Below are 26,950 nucleotides of genomic sequence, written 5' to 3' on the forward strand. Positions count from 1 at the left end.
TGACTGAGTGGCTGCCGGACTAATTGGTCTGACTCGGATTCTCTGCTTGCTGAGTGTCTGACTAACTGACTAAGAACTGGTTGGTAGATTCACTAGCTAGATGGCTGAATAACTAACTGGCTGATGGGATTAACTAGTCGGCTGATTGGCTGATTGACTGAATAAGTGACTGGCTGATTTACTCGCTGACTGGCAGACTGGATCACTTTTCTTCTATCATCGTCACCACCACCACAAGCGTTCCTATCTCCTTTTTGTTGACGTTAGCATAGGGCTCTCCTCACCGGCGATACAGTGGGAGGGAAAAGTTTATGGCCTTTCTTTGAGTACTTCGCTCGAGCTCTTTCTCCGTTTTCCCAGGAGCAAGGCCGCTCGACCGGGAAACATTTCCGCCGTGGTAGCTGTCAAAAAGTTTCCTTCTCATTTCTTTGAACCGCGTCGGACTGTGAGACTGTGAGGGTGGAATCGGCAGTGAAGTAACCTTAAAACTGAGCACGAACTCGTACTAACTCCTTCAGACCCCAACGTTTTTCGGCGGCCATTGTAGTTTTATAAGAAAGTACTGAATTCTGTAGAGTTGAGTCTGGAGGGTAGAAAAATAAACAAAAAATAAAAGAAAACCTCTGTGTGTGTGAGGAGGGGGGTGAATGAGAGGGAGAGAGTACGAGGAGAACTTGCCACACACACACACACACACACACACACACACACACACACACACACACACACACACACACACACACACACACACACACACACACACACACACACACACACACACACACACACACACACACACACACACAGCCTCTCCTCCATGTGCACTCTCTCGTTAAAGTCTGTGAATATTTAGTGGGTAGTCCTGCGCCTGACTCTGCACGTCTTGTTGTGTCTTATAATTGGGTTCCTGTGTTGTGTTCATGCAGGAGGCTAAGGTGTGTGTCTGAGAGAGAGAGAGAGAGAGAGAGAGAGAGAGAGAGAGAGAGAGAGAGAGAGAGAGAGAGAGAGAGAGAGAGAGAGAGAGAGAGAGAGAGAGAGAGAGAGAAAGCCAAAATTATGTTACGGCTGCCAGCGGTAACCAGTTTCTCTCTCTCTGTGTGTGTGTGTGTGTGTGTGTGTGTGTGTGTGTGTGTGTGTGTGTATGTGTATGTGTGTGTGTGTGTGTGTGTGTGTGAGAGAGAGAGAGAGAGAGAGAGAGAGAGAGAGAGAGAGAGAGAGAGAGAGAGAGAGAGAGAGAGAGAGAGAGAGAGAGAGAGAGAATGGTAAAAGGAGTTTAGGCAGTGACCTGAAGGCCGCGGGAGCAACAGGAACCGAAATAATATGAAGAGAAGAGTGAAAAAGAAACAGGAATAGCAAGTCAATGCAAAGGACAGTGTGTGTGTGTGTGTGTGTGTGTGTGTGTGTGTGTGTGTGTGTGTGTGTGTGTGTGTGTGTGTGTGTGTGTGTGTGTGTGTGTGCGTGTCTGAGAAATATTGAAGATAAATAACTGCACTTAGCGATTATTAACTGACCGGAAAATTGCATGTGTTTTGAAAGGTTCTTGAAGGAGGAGGAAGAGGAGGAGAGGAGGAGGAGACTAAATGAAGGAGGCTATGTTGCGTGTATGTGTGCGTGTGTGTGTGCATGCGTGTGTATATGTATCGTAAAGATGAAAGAAAATAGAATAAATCATTGCAGGAGGAGGAGGAGGAGGAGGAGGAGGAGGAAAAATAAACAAGTAAAGAAATAAATACACAGAACTCAAGGAAAGAGAAAAGGAAACGAAAAAAAAAAAAATGCTGAAATACAGGAAATCTCCCGAAAATCTCTAGAAAAGATTTTCAGGCGTCCGAGAGTAGCAGCGCCTTGCCGCGGGGCGTATCTCCGACTCCCTTGGCTTGTGAGCGTGACGAGGAAAGTTTTCAGTTCTCATGTTCCCCGAGGTGAATGTACAGGTGAAAGAAATAGGTCACGCACACGGAAGGAGGAGTAGGTCACGTACAGGTTGGCCAGAAGTGGGTCACACCCTCTTGGGAACTGGGACGCTAAGAAAATAGATCACCTCAGGTCGTTTGGTAGCGAGTCACCTGCTGCGGGTTAAAATACTGGTTGGCTTATGTGGGAAAGAACTGAATGAAGATGAAGGAAGAGTGAGTTACCGTGTCGTCTGTTGTGTTTTGTGATTTTCATTTAGTTCACACTCCTCTTCTGTTAGGAAAGTTCCTCAGTTTTAGGATTTTTGAGTTTTTTGAATAGATTACAGGAAAACATTAGATATGTGAGATGAGATGGAAGTGAAACAAAAAGTGAGTCATCGTCTCCACTGTTGGGTTCTTTGGTTTTCTTGTTTTAAGTACTCTGGTATTATGAACATTTTGCAAGTTTCAAAAATTTCTGAGCAGATCAGAGGACTTAAGATCTAAGGAAAATATTAGATACGTGAGAAGGAAATGAAATAAGTGAGTCACCTTCTCCTCTCTGTTTTTTTTTTTGCGATTTTCCTTTAGTTAGAGCCGTATTTCCTATCATGAAAATCTCTCAGTTTCAATGTTTTTTAAGGAGTTTCTCAGCATATCATGGGACTTCAGATCGAGGGAATGAATGCAATGGAAATAAGTGCAGAAGGTTACTTGGCTTGTGACCATGAGTGTGGCTTATGCAGGGTGTGGGATGTGGAGGTTAACAGTGGTGCTTGTGGTGAGGGTAGGGAATGTGGTGGTGGTGGTGATGGTGGTGGGGTTTACTAAGAAGTGTGGTGATACTGCTGATAGTAGTGGTAGTAGTAATGGTTGTGATGATAAGTATATTACTACTACTACTACTACTACTACTACTACTACTACTACTACTACTACTACTACTACTACTACTACTACTACTACTACTACTACTACTACTACTACTACTACTACTACTACTACTACTACTACTACTACTACTACTACTGCTACTATTGGTGGTGGTGGTGGTAGTGGTGGTGGTGATAATGAATATGTATGTTAGCGGTGGTGGTGGTCAGTAAAGGATGATGTTGTTGTTGTTATTCTTGTTGGGTGTTCTGTTGGCGATGGTGGTGGCAGAGATGGTAAGGATGACAGGTAGTGGTGATGGTGGTCAACAAGGAGTGTGTTGCTGTTGCTCTTGTTAATTTTGGTGGGGGTGGTGGCGGTGGTGGTGGTAGTGGTGGTGATGGCGGTGGTGGTGGTGGCGGTGGTGGTGGTGGTTGTGGTGGTGGTGGCTGCGGTGGTGGCAGTGGTGGTGGCGGCGGTCACAGCAGAGGATGTGCCACTTGCCACACTCGGCACAAGCCTCAAGCCCACAGCGGCAGAACGCGTCATGACTCCGGTCACCCGAGCTGGCCTCACCTGCTCTCACCTGCTCAAAGTAAATACACAGGCAGTTATTGCAACGCCGATGGAAGTAATTGCAGGCACGATCCGGTGCGCCATCAACATAACACTGTAATTATAAAGCCCGTAACAGCGTGGAATGTACCGTGGCGTGCCGTGCCGTGCCGTGCCGTAGATCCCCGTGCCATCGTGCCGTCATTACGAGGCACAACAAGGCACTTCTCCACAAATCGTGAGAGCGACGTGTTTGGAGTGTTTGTAGAGGTGGGACAGGTAGGGCGGGGCGGACCACACCTGGCCGGCAGCAGGTCAATCAATAAACGTGAATGGGTTTCTAAAGAAAGCTACCAGCTGTGACGCCACACTCTGCCTCCCCTTCCCTGCTCCCTTCACTCCCATCCACCATGCACTCCTCGCCCTCCCCTCACTCCCTCACACTTCCTCACACTCATACCCCCTTGAGTCACGCCCCTCCCTCGTCGCTCGTAGTGACCGCCACCACCTGCGGCGTCCACTCCTTTGTTTCTTCAGCCATGTCACACAATTTGCTTTTTCCTTCAGCTAACAGGTTCTTGTGTGTGTGTGTGTGTGTGTGTGTGTGTGTGTGTGTGTGTGTGTGTGTGTGTGTGTGTGTGTGTGTGTGTGTGTGTGTGTGTGTGTGTGTGTGTGTGTGTGTGTGCACGCTCTCTCTCTCTCTCTCTCTCTCTCTCTCTCTCTCTCTCTCTCTCTCTCTCTCTCTCTCTCTCTCTCTCTCTCTCTCTCTCTCTCTCTCTCTCTCTCTCTCTCTCTCTCTCTCTCTCTCTCTCTCTCTCTCTCTCTCTCTCTCTCTCTCTCTCTCTCTCTCTCTCTCTCTCTCACACACAGGTAGGCTTCCTGTAAGACGTATTGCCCTCCACGAAGGATTACAGTTTATATCGGCAGGAAGTACTAACTGACGTAGTTGGTATAAATTTTTCAAGGTCCATCGACTCGCCGCCTTCCCCTACGTAGGCCCCTCACTGCCACACCTGCCCTACACGTCCCTACACGGCTGCGAAGGCTTATCATTTATTTTCACTTTGTTCTCCTTTTGGAAATTCTCTTTACCGCCGTTTACATACGTCCATTCGCTCATAGTATTTACGTCTTGCGATTTTGCCATGATACACGTCCTTACAGAGCTGCAATAGCTTCTCACTTGCTTTCGTCTTGTAATAAATTCGCTTCATCGCCATTTATAAGCATTCATCCACCGCTAGTGCTCATACTCTCCCCGTCCTGCGATTTTGCAATGATAAGCGCTTTGTTCTTCATGCATAATGGCAGGCGTCGTGTTACAGGAACGTCTTAGGGGGGCGGCGGAGGCGCATAACCCTCGCCACTAAAGGGGAAACAACACCTCGCTTCCCTGCCTGCTGCCACCTGTATTTTCCTGCGATGGAAGACCTGGTTCACTACCGCTAACGATGGACAAAACATTTTACAAGATTATGAAAACAGGAGCACGAAATTAGCGCCAAAAATTTATGCCGTACGTCGGTAACGAGGACATGAAAACACCTGACCCATGGAAAAGTGAGAGAGAGAGAGAGAGAGAGAGAGAGAGAGAGAGAGAGAGAGAGAGAGAGAGAGAGAGAGAGAGAGAGAGAGAGAGAGAGAGAGAGAGAGAGAGAGAGAGAGAGGTGGGGTGGACTAGACACACACACACACACACACAGACACACACACACACACACACACACACACTTAGGCAAAGACACAGACACACTCTATGAGAACCTGAGGGCGGAAAAGTCTAGGCAGTGATCCAGTCAAGGTTCATTTACTCAGGTATTGGCCCTCTCATGACGCACAGGTGACGTCACGCTAGGATACGTAAGAGGACGAGAGAGAGAGAGAGAGAGAGAGAGAGAGAGAGAGAGAGAGAGAGAGAGAGAGAGAGAGAGAGAGAGAGAGAGAGAGAGAGAGAGTTAGCACCATCTAGGAGGTGAGAGTATTGGATCGCGTGAGAAGAGAAACGTCGATAATTGGAGAAACAAGAGAAGGTGAAGGAAACTGGATAATACTCTCTCCTTCTCTCTCTCTCTCTCTCTCTCTCTCTCTCTCTCTCTCTCTCTCTCTCTCTCTCTCTCTCTCCCTCCCTCCCTCCCTCCATCCTCCCTCCCTCCCTCCTTCCCTCCCTTCTTTCCATCTCTGTCTACCTACCTCCCTCTCTCCTCCTACCTGTGTCTCCTGCTCATTACACGACTCTCTCTCTCTCTCTCTCTCTCTCTCTCTCTCTCTCTCTCTCTCTCTCTCTCTCTCTCTCTCTCTCTCTCTCTCTCTCTCTCTCTCTCATTTCCTGTTACCTTAATATCCTTTTTTCTTGCTCCACTCCCCCCAGCAGCTTTCGTTCCTTCCTTCCCCCTCAGGTAACCAGGCTAGGTAAGGGGGAGGTGAGATGGGCCTTAATTAAGATAGTCAGAGGCTACGTGACGAACATATTGCTACCCTAGTAATGAGGACAGCCGGCGGGGTCTTCTACTTATCCAGCCTCCTCTTGAAAACCACGGTGACGCCTTCTCCTCTTCCCTCTCTCCCTCTCTTCCCCTTCGCCTCACTTTACATTCACTCTCTTGTATAGAATAAAGGTAATCAGTTCTTTTTATCTCTCTGTTTCTCTTTCTCTGGTTATTTGGTGGTTGGTTGGTTTGTGTGCATGTATGTGCCTCTCTCTCTCTCTCTCTCTCTCTCTCTCTCTCTCTCTCTCTCTCTCTCTCTCTCTCTCTCTCTCTCTCTCTCTCTCTCTCTCTCTCTCTCTCTCTCTCTCTCTCTCTCTCTCTTTCTCTCTTTCTCCATCATACCTCACAATCTATGCTGGTCTTTTTCACGACCTATCTCTTCAAACATTTTTTTTTCTCTCCAAGTGGTTTTGCTGCGAAGGAAAAGGCGTGGCAACGGAGATATGCATTTTTGTTATTCTATTTATATTTTTCTATTCGAAAAATGCTGGATCTGAGTAAATGATTCATGTATTCATCTTTTTTTTATTTTCGTTTTCGTGAATGGTGTGGTATTTCTTTGTCATCTAGTTGTTGGGAGCTGTAAACTCTCTCTCTCTCTCTCTCTCTCTCTCTCTCTCTCTCTCTCTCTCTCTCTCTCTCTCTCTCTCTCTCTCTCTCTCTCTCTCTCTCTCTCTCTCTCTCTCTCTCCACACAAACACTCACACATAAAACACACACACACACACACACACACACACACACACACACACACACACACACACACACACACACACACACACACACAGAGAGAGAGAGAGAGAGAGAGAGAGAGAGAGAGAGAGAGAGAGAGAGAGAGAGAGAGAGAGAGAGAGAGAGAGAGAGAGAGAGAGAGAGAGAGAGAGAAACGACAGAGACAGAGAGACTTCCCTTCAGTAGCATGACGATATAAAGTCACGCCATATTCCGCTCAAGTCCTGTTCTACCTGTACTCCCTCCCTCGCTGGCAGGGACGACCGCCACCTGCAGCTCCTCCTTCGGGCCCCTGTTGGAGTGCAAGACGGGGAGAGGCAATGAGGGGCGGGACGGGACGGGGCAAGGAGGGGTAAGAGGGAAGGTTGGGGAGGGAAGGTTGGGCGTGGTGGCAGGGCAAAGTTTTCAGGTTACAGGCCATTTATTTATACAAGTTCCCGAGGAAGAGCTAGCTAACCTGCTGCGTGTCTGTGTGTCTGTCTGTGTGTGTGTGTGTGTGTGTGTGTGTGTGTGTGTGTGTGTGTGTGTGTGTGTGTGTGTGTGTGTGTATACATGCGCGTGCGTGCAGGGAATTACTATTATTCTTACTTTTCACAATCCTATAATTACTTATCTTCGTGTGCTGTAATTTTTTCGTTATTCAACCTAATGTACTTTTCCTGCGTTTCATTTTATGACTTGAGTTGTTAGTCTTTGTGTTGCTTTCCCTGCCCCCTCTCCCTCCTCTTTCGCTCTCCACTCCCTTCACTCCCTTCAGTATCTACCCTCCATCCATGCGTCCCCTTCCCTTCCCCCGCGTCCGTACCTCGTTCCTCCTCGTTCAGGTAGTAACGCTGATGGCAAGGAGCGTCCAGTCATGAGTATCGACCGCGAGTATCTTACACCCCACCACCTCTACCTCTACCACCACCACCGCCACTACCACCACTACCACCACCTCCACCTCCACCACCGCCGCCGCCTTCTAACCTGCCACCCTTCCTTGCCTCCCTTTGTTATATACAGTCGCCACCCCGCACCTTCACTTCCATTGCCTCCACCACTCCTCCACTCGTATTCTCTTTGTATGCTCCGTTCGTACGCAACATGGATCTGTTATAACACTCCATCTTTTTTTTGTTTCTTGCTTGCGATCAACAGCAAGAACCGCCATCAGTAGCACTAACTCTAAGGCAGGTTTTTGTGTTTTGTTTTAACTTGCGTGCGCAGCTAATGCTTCGCTTTTAGCGTCACTACCACTAGCACCGCGATAAACATTAATATTTGAGCAAGTTCTTTTTATGTCTCCTTCACTAACATTCCTCTTCTGCCATTGCTATACGAGTGTTTTTTTTCTGATTCTTACCTGATTCGCCTCTAATGCTTCTCTTTTATCGTCACTACCACTAGCACCACGATAAACAATATTTGAGCAAAGTTTTTTTATCTTCGTTTTTCCATGTCTCTTTCACTAACATCCCTCTTCTGCTAACGCTAAACCGATATTTTTCTTTAATTCTTACCTAACTTTGCCTCTAGTACTTCTCTTCTACCACCATCACCAACACCACGACAAGCACCAATACGTGACAAATAATTTTTTTACCTACCTTCACCAATAACATTCCTCTTCTACCAGTACAAGACCATTTTTTTCCTTAAATTTTATCTGCTTTTACTACTAATACTTATCCTAAATCACCACCAGTGGTACTAATACCACAACAAACACCAATACTAGACAGTTCTTTAATCTTTACCTGCGTTTATCACTAATACTGCTCTACCAACACCACTGCCACCATTAGTACTATCACCTATATCTCACTAACATCTCCCATCTCCGTCACTTGATAATCACGCTTTTATTTCATCTATCACCTCCACGTTTACCTGTCCCCTTTACGACAGCCGCTCGCTACTTCCTGGTCGGCGGGGTGCTCCTGACGCTGCCCGCCCAAGCATGTGACCTGGGCCGCTGGACTGCACGCGCGAAGACTACGTAGGGTTGCTGGTTGGGCTTGTGACGCGGCAAACAGAATGTGTGCTACGAGTGCTTACTGAGAGAGAGAGAGAGAGAGAGAGAGAGAGAGAGAGAGAGAGAGAGAGAGAGAGAGAGAGAGAGAGAGAGAGAGAGAGAGAGAGGCAGGCAGGCAAATAGACAGACAAACAGCAGTAACAAACATAGTAATAGTAGCTTATTGACAAAATGTGTTTACTTAAATATAACAAGTTTTCCTAACAAAAAAAATGGCAAAGAAAAACAGACAGCTAAACAAGCAGGTAGTTAGACCGACAAATGGACGGAAAGACACACAGGCAGGCAGACTATAAAGAAAACAATAAAAGAAAAAGCGTAAACTCGTATATTAACTAAAATCGTGGATCTGACACCTGAGCGAAGCAAACAAGCACAAACAAACAAATGCACCAACAAAAATATCGGAAAACGAAGAAAATGGGAATAAAATCAAATGAAAACTGAAAAAAAAACATGAATATACAGTATCTGGTGCCTGAGCGAAGCGAGAGAATATAGCGAGGACATGCAATGCGATGGAAAGGCAAATGACGGAAGAATGAAAAGGCGGGAATACGAGAGTCATATTGAAATAGATTTATGCAATTCATCACTTCAGCAGCGCGGGATGAGAGGCAAGTCAGGAAGGCTGCAGGCGCTCACAACTAACATTTTGATATTTTTTCTTCGTGTTGGGCAGTTTTCTATTTTTTGTTATTTGTGCGATGTGTTTAAAGAGAGAGGAGAGGAAAAATATAGGTAGTGCATGTTTCGAATAGACTACAGACTCCGACACAGAATTCCTTGATTTTTAAACGTGACACGCAGGTTTTGCTCTTTTCCTACCGTTGAAAGTCTGCTTTACTTACAAAACAGAAGAAAGTTAACCTTTTTTGGATAAACTGCAGACTCTAACGCATGATTCTTTGATGTCTTAACGTGATATGCTATTTTTTCTCTTGTTTTGTCTTTTTACTGTTGCAAATCTGTGAAACACTCACAAGGTAGAAGGAAAACTGTAAAATATAGAGACAGCAAAACTCTTTAATACACTGCAGATGTCCACACACAAGTTCCTGATTTTTAACGTGATTTACCGTTTTCTCTCTTTTTTATTATAACAAGTCTAATATACTTAGGAATAAAAGAAAAGAAAAAAATATGAACAAGAAAGCTTTTGGATAAACTACAGACGTCCAAACAGAAGTCCCTCATTATTAACATGAATAGCATTTTTTTTACATTTTTTTTCTTATTCTAACGCCGGTATACTTAAAGGACAGAAGAAAAGAGCAACACAGCTGGTGCACACGTGGAATAAGCAGAGCACACTGTCACGAGAGGATACGAACCCCAAAGTGGTGAGTTAATGCAGGTGTGCAGTGCAGGCAGTCTTGCTCCGCTATGCTGCTGCATCAACTCTAATCGCTCGAGTCCTGCGCAGGATCGTGACACAAACTGGCTCATTAAAACTGGTGCACTGATTTTGCTCTGTTTCATTGCCTGACAATTTTTCTCATAATCACCTTCAGATTTTTAGACATGGTTTTGTACTAGGTTCTCAATTAGTTTTCTTGCCTTAAAACACAAAATTATTCTATTCTTCTTAAAAAAAAAAAAAAAACCGTGCACTTGACGTCCTATAGTGAAAAAAAAAAAAAAAATGCTTTGCTATTTCTGGCCTAAGCATGATCTTATCTAGACTGCTCCCTTTTCCTGAGCGTCAAGCGGAGTGGTGTAAGGGGACAGCCACAATGAGGACGATTTTCTCAATATTCTGGGGAGAGTAGAGGGTGGCGGGTTGCTTATCAGGTAGAAGTGCCTTGTTCACCGTCTACCCACGTATGGTATGGATAGCAGCATTAGATGTATGATCGTTCTTGCCTCTCACCTCCCAGGTAACTCACTATCATCCCCTCAGCAAATGGCATACACAGTAACCGTACCCTAAGTGGGGCCACGTTTGCCTTGTCTTGTGTATGTACTGGGAGTGGAGCAATAATTTTTTGGAACCTTTTACTTAATCAACGTTTAAAACACTTATTTTTGTACAACAGCCACTTAGATTCAAGAGTTGATCAATATTCTCAGTCATTCATCCCTTTCTCTGGTAAACTCTGGAACTCTCTACTTGCTTCTCTATTTCCTCCTTGAACTCTTTCAAGAGGAATGTCTCAAGACACTTATCCTCCGCTGTTTGATAATTCTATTTGGCATTGCTCTGGAGACTGGCTTTTAAGTGGGCCTTTTTCTATTTAAATTTTTGTTGCCTTGGCCACTGGTTCTCTTACATGAAAAAAAAAAAAAGTTATATAGCCAAAGAAAAAAAAATTAAATTGATCTTGTTCGAACGCATAACTTGAGGAAGGAGTTGCTGAGACGAATCCAATTATTACCTGACACTTGCAGGGGCGATGCAGACAGGCATGCAAAATTTCATCATCACGAAAGCTTTCACTGGGAAGGTTAGGAGCGGATAGAAAGACAGAATGGCAGGCAGGCAGGCAGGCAGACAACCAATGTTTGCCCTGTACTTCATCTAATATCATACGCACTACATCTCCAGTTTGGCAAGTAACGAAGTGTATATATGACATACTAAATAAGAGACTCTCATATTTGCTGAAAGATAAGGAGAGGGAGTGGTGGGGATGAGAGAGTGTACCAGGAGGGAGAGAGAGAAGAAAGGAGTAATTCTTCCTTCCTCATCTACAGTAATCACAGGGTGGGAGGGAGAGGAGGGGAGAGATGGAGGAGATGGAGGAGAAAGAAGTAGGGAAAGCGAGGGAGAGAGAGAGAGAGGGAGAGAGAGAGTGAGTGTGTTTATAAAGAATTGATTGGCATTAATAATTCATGAACATGGTGGGTTTGGGACGGCTTTGGGCGGGTTTAGATTAGCCTGCGATGGTGGTGGTGGTGGTGGTGGTGGTGGTAGTGGTGGTGGTGGTGGTGACGGTGATGGTGAGCAGAGTTATTTTTATGGTGATATTGGTGGTTGAGGTTGTTGTTGTAGTGTCACTGTTGTTGGTTGATGTCAGTTGTGGTTGCTGTGGTAATGGTGGTTTTGAATTGTGCTGGTTGTGATGACTAGTAGGAATGGCTGTAGGTATTTTAGTGGTAGTAATGGTGGCTGTGTTGTGGTGAATAGTGGTGATGGCTAGTAGTTGTTATCATGATGGTAGTGATGTTAGTTATGAACAATACTGAGTGATGATGATAAGAGTGAGACAATATAATGACACTTCCGGATATTTATGCATTATGGTGCGTGGAGGTGATGGCAGGATATCATGGTGGCAGTAATTTAGGTTATAATGAGTAATGATAATGATAGTGAGACAGAATAAAGATGTCTCCGGATAGTTAAACATTATGGTGAGTGATGATGATGGTAGCAACGTTGGTTATGGATCATGACGAGTGATGATCATGATAACAGTGAGGCGGGATGTTAGGGATCTTGTCTGGACCACCTGAGCCTTGTATACCCGGGACAAGCCACCCAGACACCTGCCTCCCTCTCCTCCCTCCCTTCTTACCTCCTTTCCCTCCCTTCCCTCCCTCCCCGTGCAAGTCAAGGCCCCAGACATCAAACAGCGTGGCGGCGGCTGCTCTGGCTGTTGCCCTGTCACTCCTGCCCCGCCGACGTGTAATACAAATGATCTAATTTACCTACGTATAATTACACATGATGGAGAACGTTTCGTATCGTATATAACAATTATAAACTGATTATTTTTCCATTTGTGTCCCGGGCCGTGGTGGTGCTGGTGGTGGGATTGTGGTGGGGTGACAGGGGTGCCATTGGATGGGAGTGAGGTGGGTTGGGGTGTGTCTGATTCTGGAGACGGAAAGACGTTGTGAAGTGACGTGGGGTGACTGTAGGAAGATGAAAATGCTTTGTGTGGCTTTTATTCTTGTGTTTTGTTTTATTTGTGGCCTGTGGGTGTGGCTGACGGTGGTGTGGGTGCGAGAGGGACACAAACGGGAAGGGTGAAGCATAGAAATACTGTATCTGGCTTTCAGTGTTGTGTTAGCGTAGTACAACGTTGCCAATGTGACCTGTGGGTGTTGCTGCTGGTAATACAAAGGCAACAGACCAGTGCAGCGAAGGAAGAGGTACGAAAGAAGGAAGTTTGGTTTGAGTGAAAGGGAAAAGTATGTTAGCAGGGATTTCATTCTTATGTTAGCTTTGTAAATGTGGCTAGTAGTAGTGCAAATATGAGAAGGGAATAGACAGGTGGAATGAAGGAAGAGGTACTAAATAAGGAAGTCTGGTTTGAGTGATACGAAGAAGTAAGTTAGTATGGTCTTCATTCTTGTGTTAGTGCTGTCAGTTTGGCCTGTGGGTGCTGATGCTTGTAGTACTAACACTAGAAGAGGATAGACAGGTAAAGTGAAGGATGACAAAACAAGGAAGTCAGGTTTGGGTGAAAGGAAGAAATATGTTAAGAAGAACGAAAGGTGGCGGGTCTAGGCTAACGCTGCTCCGCCAAGTGGGGAGAGAAAGAGAGAGAGAAGTACTTGTCAGGGATCAGTGTAGGGAGGAATCTTAGGCCTAAATGTTCTCTTGTTATTCTTACCAAATGTGTAAAAGCCTCGCCGGATCCCTCGTAAGGGCAAACAGGTCTACTGGTGTTTGTTCTTTGCGTTCTTTTGGGTTCCTTTATGTTCCTTTCTATTCTTTTGTGTTCCCTAGTGCCAGGGGTATTGTGCCCTTCACTATACACATCCCACTGTTTCTGTTGCGTAATTTAGGTTAGTAAAGTCTTCAAGGTTTCATGTTAGTAATCACTGCAAAACTAAGCCACTGTCAATCATGAAGTCACGAGGGTCTGCCTGGCACTCCCTTCCTTTCCCCTCCCTTCCCTTGCACTCCCTTCATGAACACCTGCGTGGGAAGGGAGCCACTCATTCCTGGGGCAGCGAGGAAGATCAATATGGAAAGGTAATTAGATAAACAATCTCTCTCTCTCTCTCTCTCTCTCTCTCTCTCTCTCTCTCTCTCTCTCTCTCTCTCTCTCTCTCTCTCTCTCTCTCTCTCTCTCTCTCTCTCTCTCTCTCTCTCTCTCTCTCTCTCTCTCTCTCTCTCTCTCTCTCTCTCTCTCTCTCTGTACAAACTTGTAATATTTTCATGGGAATGCAAGGAAAATCTACACCAGCCACGCCTCTCCCTAGGGCATCGTTCGTGGTGGTGATGGTGGTGGTGATAGGGAAGGTAATGGTGGTGTTGGCCTAGGTAATGGTGGTGCTAGCGGAGAGGGTAATAATGGTGGTGAATCAAGTGGTGGTGATAGAGTGTCCTGATTATGGTGATAGAAAGTAATGATAGTGATGGTTTTTGGTGATTGTGGTGGATAAGGGTGATGGGAGTGATGGTGGTGATGGTACTGGAGGCTGAGGTGGAGAGGAGGTGGTGTACGAGTATTGGTGGAGATCTTGAAGGGGATGTGATGGAGGTTATAGAATGGTGTTGATAATGGTGTTGGGAAGGCAATAGTGGTGATGGTGGTGGCAGGTGTTGATGGGGAAGATAGAATGAGGATAAGGATTGGAAAATTAGTGTTGTTGGTGTTGTTGTTGTTGTTGTTCATGGTGGTGGTGGTGGTGGTGGTGGTGAGAACACAACATCATCGTGGAGTAAAGCTGTATCAAATGTATGTCTCGTTTACTTTATGCTGACGTAGTTGGTAATACTTCAAAGCGACAGCATTGTTTTTTTTTTTTTCAGCAATTTACTCGTTCACGTTGACATACCTACTGCTGTGTGTGTGTGTGTGTGTGTGTGTGTGTGTGTGTGTGTGTGTGTGTGTCTGTGTCTGTGTCTGTGTATCTCCCTTAAACATACCTGCACGTTGCTGTCCTTGGACTTTTTCTGACCGCCACAGCCACCACCACCACCACCACCGCGACCACCACTACTTTCACCACCACCGCCACCAAACCACACTTCTGGGAACACTGAACAAACACAGCTTAACATAACATAACATACAACCCTTCACAATGACGCGTGGAATAAATAAAACCAACATACAACCACATAACAAAACTTGAGAAACATGAAGAAAAACACGAATTTTTTGAGTTTAATAAAATAGCAAGCCTTACATACCAACCAGCCAATACTTTATACCCTGTACATGTAATTCAGTATTGATGTGTCGGGAGGGAGCCATCGGTCACTCGTCCCGGCAAGGCCCGTTACTTTGTCGCCGTGTCCACCGCCGTTAAAGCAGAGAGGCCGTCAGCACTGTGGTCTTTGATGTATTCTCCGCTTTGAGGCAGTAAACACCACAAACACCCCACGGCCCCTCCACCTCCCTCTGCACCCTTCACTGAGCCAGCCACGCACCTTGTACATGATTACTGCTAGACTTGTGTGTGTGTGTGTGTGTGTGTGTGTGTGTGTGTGTGTGTGTGTGTGTGTGTGTGTGTGTTTGTGCGTATTTCTGAGGACTTTCTTGTGAGTGTGTACGTTCTCACTTTAAGAGATTTTCCTCTTTTTGTGTGCGTGTGTTTGCGTGTGTGCGTGCCTGTGTGTGGCTGTGCGTGCGCGCGGGTGTGGGAGTGTAAAAGTGTGCAGAAGCATCAAGAAGGCAGCATAAAGAGCTCCATTCTCTGGCTCTCTCGACAGGAAGACCGGGCATTACCTCCTTTCACGGCTGTGTCTGCATTATGGAGGGGCAGCAGCGGCAGCGGCGGCCGGCACACACGCCTGCCTGCCTCACGCTGCCTCGGGGAGAGAGAGAGAGAGAGAGAGAGAGAGAGAGAGAGAGAGAGAGAGAGAGAGAGAGAGAGAGAGAGAGAGAGAGAGAGAGAGAGAGAGAGAGAGAGACTTGCGTGTTAGTAAAGGGGCAAGACGAGTAGCGGGAGGTTCTTCATAATTTGCTACAATAAGAGGCTGGAAATGTCTGACTTGTGTATTTCTCTCTCTCTCTCTCTCTCTCTCTCTCTCTCTCTCTCTCTCTCTCTCTCTCTCTCTCTCTCTCTCTCTCTCTCTCTCTCTCTCTCTCTCTCTCTCTCTCTCTCTCTCTCTCTGTCTTTCTCTCATCCCACTGCTGTTGGGTTGGTCACTCACCGCCCCGCCGCCCCCACAGCTACATTTGCTCATCTTTGCAACCTCCGCGTGTCTCTCCCTCAGAATTTATACATTACATCAAAATCGTGGAATATACCTGAGGGTGTGAACGGTCCGCTACCTGGAGACGACCTGCCTTCTTCTTCTTTTTCTTCATCTTCTTCTTCTTCTTCTTCTTCTTCTTCTTCTTCTTCTTCTTCTTCTTCTTCTTCTTCTTCTTCTTCTTCTACTTCGCTTTTGTTCTTGTTGTTGTTCTTTTCTTCTCTTTCTTCTTGTTCTTCTTGTTCTTGTTATTGTTTTTTCTTTTTTTTATTGTTGTTGTTGTTGTTGTTCCTGTTGTTTTTGTTGTTGTTGTTGTTGTTCTCCTCCTCCTCCTCCTCCTCCTCCTCCTCCTCCTCCTCCTCCTCTTCCTCCTCCTCCTCCTGCTTCTCCTCCTCCTCCTCCTTTTCCTCCTCCAACTTTTCCTCCTTCTCCTTCTTTCCATCCTCCTGTCCTTTTCCATCCTCCTCTTCCTTTCCATCCTCCTCCTCCTCCTCCACCCCCATCCTCCTTCTCCCTCCCTCGTCTTGAACCAATATAACAACAACGCACTGTAAACTGATCGGAACCACTTCTGTACACCTTTTGTATCGTCTATTTCTGTATCACTCCCCGCTGCTGGCCTGGTCAGGGAGTCCGTGGTCGCGTTCCTGGAAGTGTTGTGAGGCTTAATGATCTTTGCCGGACAAGCTGACTGAGTAACCTGACGCTCCGTGGCTTGAGAGAACTACTTATTGCCACCTGTCATCGGGGGGCGTGGCTGAGGGTATTTGTAATTTGGAGATGCTGGTTGTCACGGTCAGTCTCGGTCAGTCACGATCAGCTGGTGGTGCTACTTGTTACTTTCTTTTTGGTTTGTCTCTTGGGAATGATTTAGTGAGGGGCTTTACTCAGTGGCATTCAGATGGTGTACTCGTTGGTGGGTTTGTTTGGATTAGGTTTCGCTGTCTGGGAAATGATTCAGCAAGGCATTTTACTCAGTCACGGTGAAATTGTAGTACTTGTGACTTTCTTTGGGTTATTTAGCAAGGTACTCTATTCACTCACGGTCAGTTGCTGGTACTTGTGAGTTTCTTTGGCCTATCTCTGTTTAAGAAATTATTTGGTAAGGCACTTTGTCCTTCGCCTCTATAGGTTTATTATTACCTACAGGGTCTGGTGAGTGCTAAGTACTGTCAAGTTTCGTATTTTTCTTTAACGTCTTTCTCTCATTACAAAGTACAGAAAGAAAGAAAAAAATTTGGTAGTTCTTTTCACAATACTCTCTCTCTCTCTCTCTCTCTCTCTCTCTCTCTCTCTCTCTCTCTCTCTCTCTCTCTCTCTCTCTCTCTCTCTCTCTCTCTCTCTCTCTCTCTCTCTCTCTCTCTCTCTCTCTTTTCCCGTACCTGTCCTGACTAACAATAGAGGACACACCAGCAAATGAGCACACCTGCGTATACCATAGTGCTTTGCTTCACTTACCTGGAGCTGATTAATTAAAAGTTTACACTTCCATAGGAGGCGACACCTGGCGAGTAATTAGCCGGCAATTAATCATCACCTTTTCATTAGACAAAGTTTGCTAGTCATCACCTGTTGTCTGGACCAAACTTCACTCGTTATCAGGTGTTGATTCATGAAAGGTCGCTTGTAATTATGAGTCTGTAGGCTCCGGCAGATACGCGTGTGTGGGTAAATGATACTCTGCAAACCGATTAACTCTTCTTTATGTGTCTTTGTGTGTGTGTGTGTGTGTGTGTGTGTGTGTGTGTGTGTGTGTGTGTGTGTGTGTGTGTGTGTGTGTGTGTGTGTGTGTGTGTGTGTGTGTGTGTGTGTGTGTAAATCAACTTGGCTTTTATGGTGATAAAGTGTATGTTTATTTTATGGATTACAAAAATATTTTAATGTTTTGCTATGCTGTAAACCATTGTGGTCAATAAACTATGTGTTTGTGTGTATATATATATACATGCAAAACTGCACTCGATAGAACATCATAATAACAAAACAAATCAATATAACATAACAACACTATATGTTTTTCTTTTCAGGTAAGGGAGAGAGAGGTTACCTGGGCAGCTCCTCGTCCCCGGGTGAGGGTTAGGGAGGCTGCCACACTACAAACCAACGGTGAGCCTTTGATGACCGCACCGCATACTCTGCCATACTTAGATACGTGTGTGTGTGTGTGTGTGTGTGTGTGTGTGTGTGTGTGTGTGTGTGTGTGTGTGTGTGTGTGTGTGTGTATTGAATCATGTGCAGAAGAAGGCAGAAGAAGGGTCACAAAACATATGTTACGACAGAAATATAAGAACGGAATTAATTTATTAGTATTTTTCAATGCTATCATCTTTAGTGGCAGAACACCTGTGGCCAAGGGTAGCAAAAATGTAAAAAAAAAAAAAGAAAAAAAAATAGAGGCCTACTAAAGGTTCCATTCCCTAAAGAGGACAGTGTGAAAGATCATTCAAAATTAAACCTCCATGAAATAAAAATCATAGTAAAAATTCAGAATCAGGCAGGGAGTTCCAGAGTTTATCATTAAAATATTTGAATGACTAGAAATTCTGGTTGACTCTAGCCCTGTAAAAGTGGACAGAACAGGGGTGAAAGAGAGTAAAAAGCCTGGCTCAAGGAAACCGTGGTAGAAAGGAGGGAGGCATGTAGTTAGCAAGACGTATGTGTATGTGGGAGGACTGAGATGTTGGGGAAGAGGGGTGGAATTATTGCTAGTTGTAGTGGTGGTGGGAGATGGGAGGTTCTTGCGGTGATGGAAAATGAGAAGAGAATGGTAGTATTAGTGGAGCGGTGATGGGGAAGGAAGTTTGCTATGCGTAGTGGTGACGTGGAAGAGGAAGGGAGGTAATGATAGTGAGATGGTGGAGGACCAGGGGATTTAATGGGTCTCGTGGGTGACAGATGGCATTGTTCTGAAGGGAAACAAGTTAACTCTCCAAATTACCTCGTATTATGTTCCCCAGTGTAAATTTGCGGGAAATGTTGTTCATTTTGTAGACCACCACTAGTGACGGTAATCATGTAAAAACACACACACACACACACACACACACACACACACCGCGTAGTATAGTGGTTAGCACGCTCGGCTCACAACCAAGAAGGCCTGGTTTCAAATCCCGGGCGCGGCGAGGCAAATGGGCAAGCCTCTCAATGTGTAGCCCCTGTTCACCTAGCAGCAAGTAGGTACGGGATGGGATGTAACCCGAGGGGTTGTGACCTCGCTGTCCCGGTGAGTGGTGTGTCATTGGTCTCAGTCCTACCCGAAGATCGGTCCCTATGAGCTCTGAGCTCTTTCCGTAGGGGAACGGCTGGCTGGGTGACCAGCAGACGACCGTAGGTGAATCACACACACACACACACACACACACACACACACACACACACACACACACACACACACACACACACACACACACACACACACACACACACACGCATTATTGATGACACACACATCCATCACGAACAGAATAATGACGCACACATATGTTTCATATATGCATTTTTTACTAGCATCGTACACGTTGCGATTTGTACACGTCACTGGTGCACACGTTATGTACGTAGGTAAGCGGACACACACACACACACACACACACACACACACACACACACACACACACACACACACACACACACACACACACACACACACACACACACACACACACACACACACGGTCTCGTTGTGTGCATTAGGTCTGAAGGAATTGGAACGTTAGGCACCTTTGAATAATTCATGCTGTGAGAAACGTCTCTCTCTCTCTCTCTCTCTCTCTCTCTCTCTCTCTCTCTCTCTCTCTCTCTCTCTCTCTCTCTCTCTCTCTCTCTCTCTCTCTCTCTCTCTCTCTCTCTCTCTCTCTCTCTCTCTCTCTCTCTCTCTCTCTCTCTCTCTCTCTCTCTCTCTCTCTCTCTCTCTCTCTCTCTCTCTCTCTCTCTCTCTCTCTCTCTCTCTCTCTCTCTCTCTCTCTCCAAGATGAGGCGAGAGAAGGTGACACCCAGAGCCTCAAATCACCTGGACTAGGAAGGTAATTATTTCTCACCTGAACGAAACACACCTGGTCTTGTATCTCTTTCCCCATTCTCTCTCTCTCTCTCTCTCTCTCTCTCTCTCTCTCTCTCTCTCTCTCTCTCTCTCTCTCTCTCTCTCTCTCTCTCTCTCTCTCTCTCCCTCTCTGGACCTTCCATAGTACCCAAACCACCTTTTTTCCTCGTTTTCTCCGTGTTTTGTAAGCGATACGCCATAAAACAGAGTCGTATTCGGAAACTTAAAACGGAAGGAGCAGGAGCAGCATAAAGATGGCGGGCGGTACACTTAGTCCCCCTACCCAGCCATCCACCCAGCCAGCCCATTACTTTAATGCTATTGACTCTTTGGGTTACTCTTTTATGGCGCCTTTAAACAAAGAAGGCCTGCCCAAGCTTTGTCGGCAAGGAGCGAATTGGCCCTTACATCATGGTTATGGTACTGAGTCTTGGCGGGTAGGGCGAGGCAGTGGAGGTGTTCGTAATGTGGTTAGAGTGGAGAGTGTTAGGTGGAATTGGATATAAAGAGAAAGAGTGTGGTGGTGGTGTTAGTGTGGGTGGTGTGGCGCCTGGACAGTGTTAAGTGGGAGTGGTGGTGGTGATGAGTGGTGATGAGAAGATCTGGTGGATGTTTTAGTGTTGGAGTTTAGTGTTTGGTTTAGTAGTAAATAATGGTTTTAGGTGGATAGAAATAGGTTCATTGGTGGTGTTTGTCAATGGTGGTGGATGTAGTGTTTGGCTTGGCGGTGGGTGCAGTGCTAGAAAAGTGGCGTTTGATAGGTGGTGGTTTGATAGCTGTGAGTGGCCCTGAGTGGACTGTGAGAGGCCGTGGCATGGCGTGGCGGGGAGGGGGGGTGGGGGGAACGTGTTGGAAGAGTGACAGTATAAAGTTTTCAGTGACAGCAGACGATGACGTTGTCCACGCTAAAATGGAGAGTGATTGGCGGCGGTCACGAAGCAGAACACACACACACACACACACACACACACACACACACACACACACACACACACACACACACACACACACACACACACACACACACACACTCTCTCTCTCTCTCTCTCTCTCTCTCTCTCTCTCTCTCTCTCTCTCTCTCTCTCTCTCTCTCTCTCTCTCTCTCTCTCTCTCTCTCTCTCTCTCTCTCTCTCTCTCTCTCTCTCTCTCTCTCTCTCTCTCTCTCTCTCTCTCTCAACCCTCACGCCGTACCCTGCCCACCACCACACTTACCCAGACCAACAGCTGAATGCCTCGCCCGATATATTCAGCCCTCGTCTCATTAGTATGCCCAACCCCACACCTCTCGCACCCTTCACGGCCCCGCTTCCACCTCCCACCGCCTTCCTCTACCTCCAGCCTCCTCCCGCTGCCACCTGTGTGAGGCTAACCTGCTCCCGCTGCGATGCTCAGTCCTACCTAGATCTCCTCCCCAGGCACCCATTAGTACCCTTAGGCCTTCCTTGCTTTTGCAGAGACCTACTAGTACCTAATCTCTCTCTCTCTCTCTCTCTCTCTCTCTCTCTCTCTCTCTCTCTCTCTCTCTCTCTCTCTCTCTCTCTCTCTCTCTCTCTCAGTATTCGTCTCGGCCCCTCAGCCATCGATTCTAACAACTCAATTCTTCCAAATTTACGTGGCAGAGAAACTTGGTGTCTGAGGAAGGAGGGAGGAAGTGAGAGATGCGGGGAGGGAGGGAAGGAAGGAGACGCCCACAGGATATTGGCGGAGGAGAGAAACCGTCTTCAGGTGTGGCGGGGGACGTGTGGAGAGAAGACAATCTGGGTCACACCGGGGAGTAGTTTGTGAGGCGGAAGGTGAGGCGAAGCTCGGAGTTGCGTGGCTGCTCAGTTCACGTTGTGTTTTGTCAAGCCAGCTGCTGCGACACTGCTGCTGCTGCTGGTCTTTGTTGTTCTGGCCAGTGATGCCTTGAGTGCTTTTTATTTGTGGTTTTGTTGGACAAGTGTTATAGAAAGTATGTTCTTGTGCAATATTGGTATTTTATGTTTAAGTTTAGGATGGTGCAATTATTGTTATTGTGGTTTTCAAAGGTGTTTTCACGCTTCTGTTCTGTCCAGCGATACCTCGAGTGGTTTTCAAGGTTGTCTGTCTTGTGTGGGTGTTATAAAAGGAATGTTCTTGTGCAGTGTTGGTGTCTATATTTTTAGCCAGCTCGTGCATCTTCTCAGTGGTTTTTAAAGTTCTGTCGCGAGTGTGTGTTATACAAAGAATGGTCTTGTGCAATGCTGTTGTTTTTCATTTATGTTTAGATGGTCTGGTGGTAGTTGTTGGGTTTTCAAAGGTGTGTTCGTGATTCTAGTGGGTTGGCAAGGATTCTGGAATGTTGTCTGTTCTGGCTTGGTGTTGTATGCGGGAGATAAAGATGTCTTTCTGCAGTATTGGGTGTTTAGAAAAGTATTCTCAAACTTTTCGATGCCTTATGTTTACTTTTAGGAAGCTGTGGTTATTGTTATTGGGGTTTCAAAGGTGTGTTCGTGATTCTAGTGATGGAAAAAGCATCTTTGGTTATCTGTTCTGGCTGGTGTTATATGTGACATGTAAGGATGTTTTGCAGTACTGAATGTTTTGGTGTTATCTTTTTTTATTATTATTATTATTTTTTTTAATTCAGTGGTAGTTATCAGGTTTTTAAAGATTTTTTTATTTTTTATTTTCTTTTCTTTTCTTTTCTTTTAGGATTCTAGTGATCGTGTCGCAAAGACTCTGTGTCATCGGTAGGGAAAAAGAAACTTATGAAATCCTGATATTTATGAAAGCCAGAAGCGTTTAAGAATGCAACTGTGAATGAGAAGATAAACAGTGAGCCACGATCATCAGCAAGTCAACACAAACCAGTTCACACGAACCACATTCTCAAACATTCCAGCGTCTTATCACGATTACTGTACTTCTAACATATTCTACTGAAGATTCGTGTAGGTTTTCAAGGTTTTCATCATTTCTCGTTGTTACCAAGGATTCTGCATCAACAATAAGAAAAACACCCTTAAGAACCCAAGCAATCATCTCCAACCTTTGAAAAAAATAGTTCCTATGAGAGTCAAGTACGTTTCAGAACACGAGATCAGAGCTACACGCCATCTGGTAGCCGATGAGTTAAGTATAAGTAACCTGGTGAGGAAAGGCTGCCGTACTGAAGGAAGAGATAGGACACTTCATAAAATTGCTTGTGCTTGGTAATAAAACTTTCCTGGCAAAGCAAGGAATGAGTATTGGCAGGAAAGCAGAGAGATTTACGAGAAAACTTCAGTCGCCAAGCTTCCAACACTCCTTCAGACGAGGCGGGGAAGTGAATGGTAGTTAAGTAATAAGCAATTAGGTAATCCTTCTTTTCCTTTCTTCTTATTCTTCCGATCTCTTTCTTCTCTCCTTAAAGAACTGAGGAAAGAGGTGAGTAAATAGCACTGCATGTTAAGTATTTTAGGACTGACGGTCTAAAAGGAAGATAAATAAGCCACTTACTCCCTTTCTCATCATCATCTTTATTTTCGCTTCCTCTTATTCTTCCGATTTCTTTCCTCTTTCCTTAAAAAAACTTAGGAAGGACGTGAGTAAATTAAATATTCGTACATTTAAGTATTTTAGGACGGGAAGTCTGAAAGAATAGCTTGTTAAAAGCAAGAGCAATTGTATTTAGTGAGTGAATAAGTGGATTTATAGATGTAAGAAAAAAAAAACACGAAGGATAAAAATATGAGGAAAGGAAATATTTGAGTATAAAAACAGCGGGTATATGATAGAAAGGTGAAAAAAAAAACACACACATAAATTGGAGAACTGAGGAATTGTTTGACTAAGAGAGGAAGGAAGAAAAGAAAAGAAAGGAGCAAGTAAGTTCTGTAAGAAGTTTTTAAAAGCAAGCGTGAATACATATGAGGAAAGTGAATTAATGCATTGATACATGGATAGAGACATTGGTGAGTGGAAAATTGATATAAGAAAACACACCAAGATTAAAGAATGAAGAAAGTATGTTGATTTAAAAAAAAAATAGTGAGGATATTAGAGGAAGAAAAAGATGTATTATGTACAGAGCATTAGAATTACACGAGGGTGAGAGGAAGGAAGGAAGAGAAGAAATGAGTAAGCTGCTTCTATTGTGTTGCCATCGGGAGAGAGGCAACACAAGCGTCATTTTATTCAGCTAATAATCCTCGAGGAAAATATATTCACGCTCATAATAAAAAAGCAAGAAGCCAACGTATAATTTAAGATTGTTGGCAGCATTAATCACTGAAAAATACATTTACAATACTTATCTATAATTCACAAGTTAATCACAAGTTTTTTTATTAGCACGTTATGTTGAAAATCGTCGTTGTTTGGGAAACTCGTTGCTTGGAATTCAGTCTTCTTGTTTTATTTTCCCGCCAATCAAGTCACGGTATTTGCAGCAGCGTACGGAGTCAAGTCTGGATCACACATGCTTCACGTAGCGGCGGACTTCCTCATAAATCCCCGCCAAGGTCTCTGCAAAGCTGGTAAGTAAGGAATCAATGTGTGTCGGGAACTACAACAGCGCTCTGGGTCCTGCTGCGTTACTTTACCTTGCCTTGTACCACACCACCTGCACCACCTCACCTGTACGCCTGGGAACTGTACTTGCTGCCACACCTAGGCATGTACCGCCTGCGTTGTTATTACCCCTCCTGTACCGCTCGGGAACTGTACCTGCAGCCACGCCTTACCTTGTACCGTCCTTCCTTTACCTCCACACGCGATAATGTACCTGCTGCCGCTCCCCGCCCTGTGCCGTCCCACGCAGCACTGTACATGGCCATCATTCACACTCGCCTTGCATTTTACACACCTTGTTTGCGCGACTAAGCGATTTCCAGGAAAGGCTTGTGCATCACGTCAAATTTACTGTTCATATCGCACGGTGGAGCATTAAGCTTGTATTATAAATCCCGCCAGCGTTTATGAGAGACGAGGAGAAAAGACAGAAGGAAGATAGCATTCTCAGACATTTCAGCGTTTTCTCTGGAGTGCTCCCAAGTTAGGTTTTCAAGGCTGTGTTCGTGTTTCTAGTGATTCTGGTGATTGTCTAACAAAGATTCTGCCTTTAATGAAAAAAAAGACATCTATGAAAAAACGGCAAATCATCTCTGTGGCCTTTTGAAATTATTCAATTGAAAAACCCAAAGCTTTTTAGAAGACTGCTACGTGATAAAGTTTCTGCTCTAAGCCTCTCGTCTCGACAAATCATCTCTGTGGCTTTTAATAATAATCCCTACGCGTTTCAGAAGACTGGCCATGCAAGGTTACAAAGTTTTTTTCTACCTATCGCGTCTCACTAGTGGAAAAAACACCCACTAGAACACAATAATAATCTATGTGGCCTTTTGAAATTAAATGAAAAACCCAACGCCTTTCAGAAGACTGGCCAAAGTGACAGAATTTTTAGCCACACACCTCCTCAAATAATTTCTATAGCATCTGAGAATAATCCGTATGAAAAACCCAAGAAGACTGACTAGAGCGAGAAAGTTATTCCCGCTTCTCGCCTCTCGCCTCCACCACGTGCCGAGTCATACGTGCAAAGCTCGGGTGAAAAGTTGCCCTCTGAGTAAAGGTCAACGGCGACGCATTATTGACAAAGCAGTGTAATGAAAATAGTTCTTAAAGGACACGCTACCTTGGTTACCTTGCTGGGGGCACCTGTATTAAGTTATTTTCCCTCTTGACGTGTGTGGTGTGACGTGAGGCGAGATTTCTTTACTCCTGTGGCTATTCCGGGAGAGAGAGAGAGAGAGAGAGAGAGAGAGAGAGAGAGAGAGAGAGAGAGAGAGAGAGAGAGAGAGAGAGAGAGAGAGAGAGAGAGGTTTCACATCGTAACGTTTTTCCAGCATGTTTTTTTATGGTTCAGTTACTTATATTTGCATGAGTTTAAGAGCGAATCACTGTTTTTTGTTTTAGGATCATCAGGGAGCGAAGTGATGCTGAAAAAAATAAAGATTCTGAATATGTAAGTTGTGTTTTGTTGGACGCTAAGAGGATTCCGTATTTGATATATTTTTGTTCAAGTATTTTGGATATTTTTTTTTTAATCTTCAGAGTTCACTAGTATGTACACAAATATCACTCTCTCAACCCCCTCCTCTCTCTCTCTCTCTCTCTCTCTCTCTCTCTCTCTCTCTCTCTCTCTCTCTCTCTCTCTCTCTCTCTCTCTCTCTCTCTCTCTCTCTCTCTCTCTCTCTCTCTCTCTCCCTCTCTCTCTCTTACCCTTCTCTTGTCCGCATCATTTTTTAAAACAGAGAGAAGTCTTGAAAAGTCTCCGGACAAAAGACAAGAATAAAAATGGCGGATAATTGTCTGCACCGGAATGCTCTTCTCGTCTTCTGAAGCAGCGGAAGTTATTACATCGAAATATTCTCTTGTAACTCCTTGACCTGCGTTTTTGAAGCTACACATGAGAAAAAAGCGAAATGTTCCCGCTTTTTTTTTCTTTTTTCCCCTTCATGTTATTTCTCTAAGTGTATGTACGTATTAAGTGTATTGATGCATGATTATCTATTCCCTTCCTTTCACCGTTTCTTTAGAGGCATCTGTTAGCGCCATGTACGACTCTCCTCCAGTTGTTTCTGTCCCTTGCATCTTCCTCTGTGACTCCCATTCTTTCCAGTTCTACCACAATACCGTCCCTTCATCTCACTCTCTGTCTTCCCCTCGATCTCCTTCCTCCAACTGTAAGATTACACTCAGGTACTCCTTGTAATCCATTGGCAAATCATTAATCTTAAACTACACATGTATTCAAGATTAATATTTTCTTAATTAAAGGTCACTAATTGTACGTTTGAAATGACTGAGTGTACGAAAGTGTGTGTGAGAGAGTGGTGGAGCTTTACTAGTCCTCAGTCCACCCTTAGATATGTCTCTCTCTCTCTCTCTCTCTCTCTCTCTCTCTCTCTCTCTCTCTCTCTCTCTCTCTCTCTCTCTCTCTCTCTCTCTCTCTCTCTCTCTCTCTCTCTCTCATGGGAGATCAATCCAAACTTACCTGAGACGTGTTTAGGGTTCCGAGGGAGGTGGGCAGGTAGGCGGTGTCGTGAGGAGGAGGCGGAGGAGGAAGGTGTTGGAGCGTCCTGGTGTCTGGGGGCTGGTGGGGTGGTCTGACAGCGTCCCTCAGGTGGCGAGGGCTTGTGACTGAGGACGTTAATCTGAAATGCTTCCGTGCCGCACCCCTACTATATTCAAAAGACTAAGTTGAAGTTCCACGGGTTTTTAAGGGTGTTTTTTTGTACGGGT

The 26,950-nt window shown here is 45.2% G+C and overlaps 1 protein-coding gene across 2 annotated transcripts in view; it reads left to right on the forward strand.

Moving 5' to 3' along the window:
• The window catches only part of LOC135091897 (leucine-rich repeats and immunoglobulin-like domains protein 1), a 149,415-nt gene that overhangs the window by 10,591 nt on the left and 111,874 nt on the right, over positions 1 to 26,950 (forward strand). For both annotated transcript variants that reach the window (XM_063989989.1, XM_063989995.1), the window contains exon 3: positions 17,691 to 17,769. The gene's annotated coding sequence lies outside the window, so the exon portion shown is untranslated. The remainder of the gene's footprint in view (positions 1 to 17,690; positions 17,770 to 26,950) is intronic.

Source organism: Scylla paramamosain, chromosome 3 (assembly GCF_035594125.1).
Source record: "Scylla paramamosain isolate STU-SP2022 chromosome 3, ASM3559412v1, whole genome shotgun sequence".
Taxonomy (NCBI): domain Eukaryota; kingdom Metazoa; phylum Arthropoda; class Malacostraca; order Decapoda; family Portunidae; genus Scylla; species Scylla paramamosain.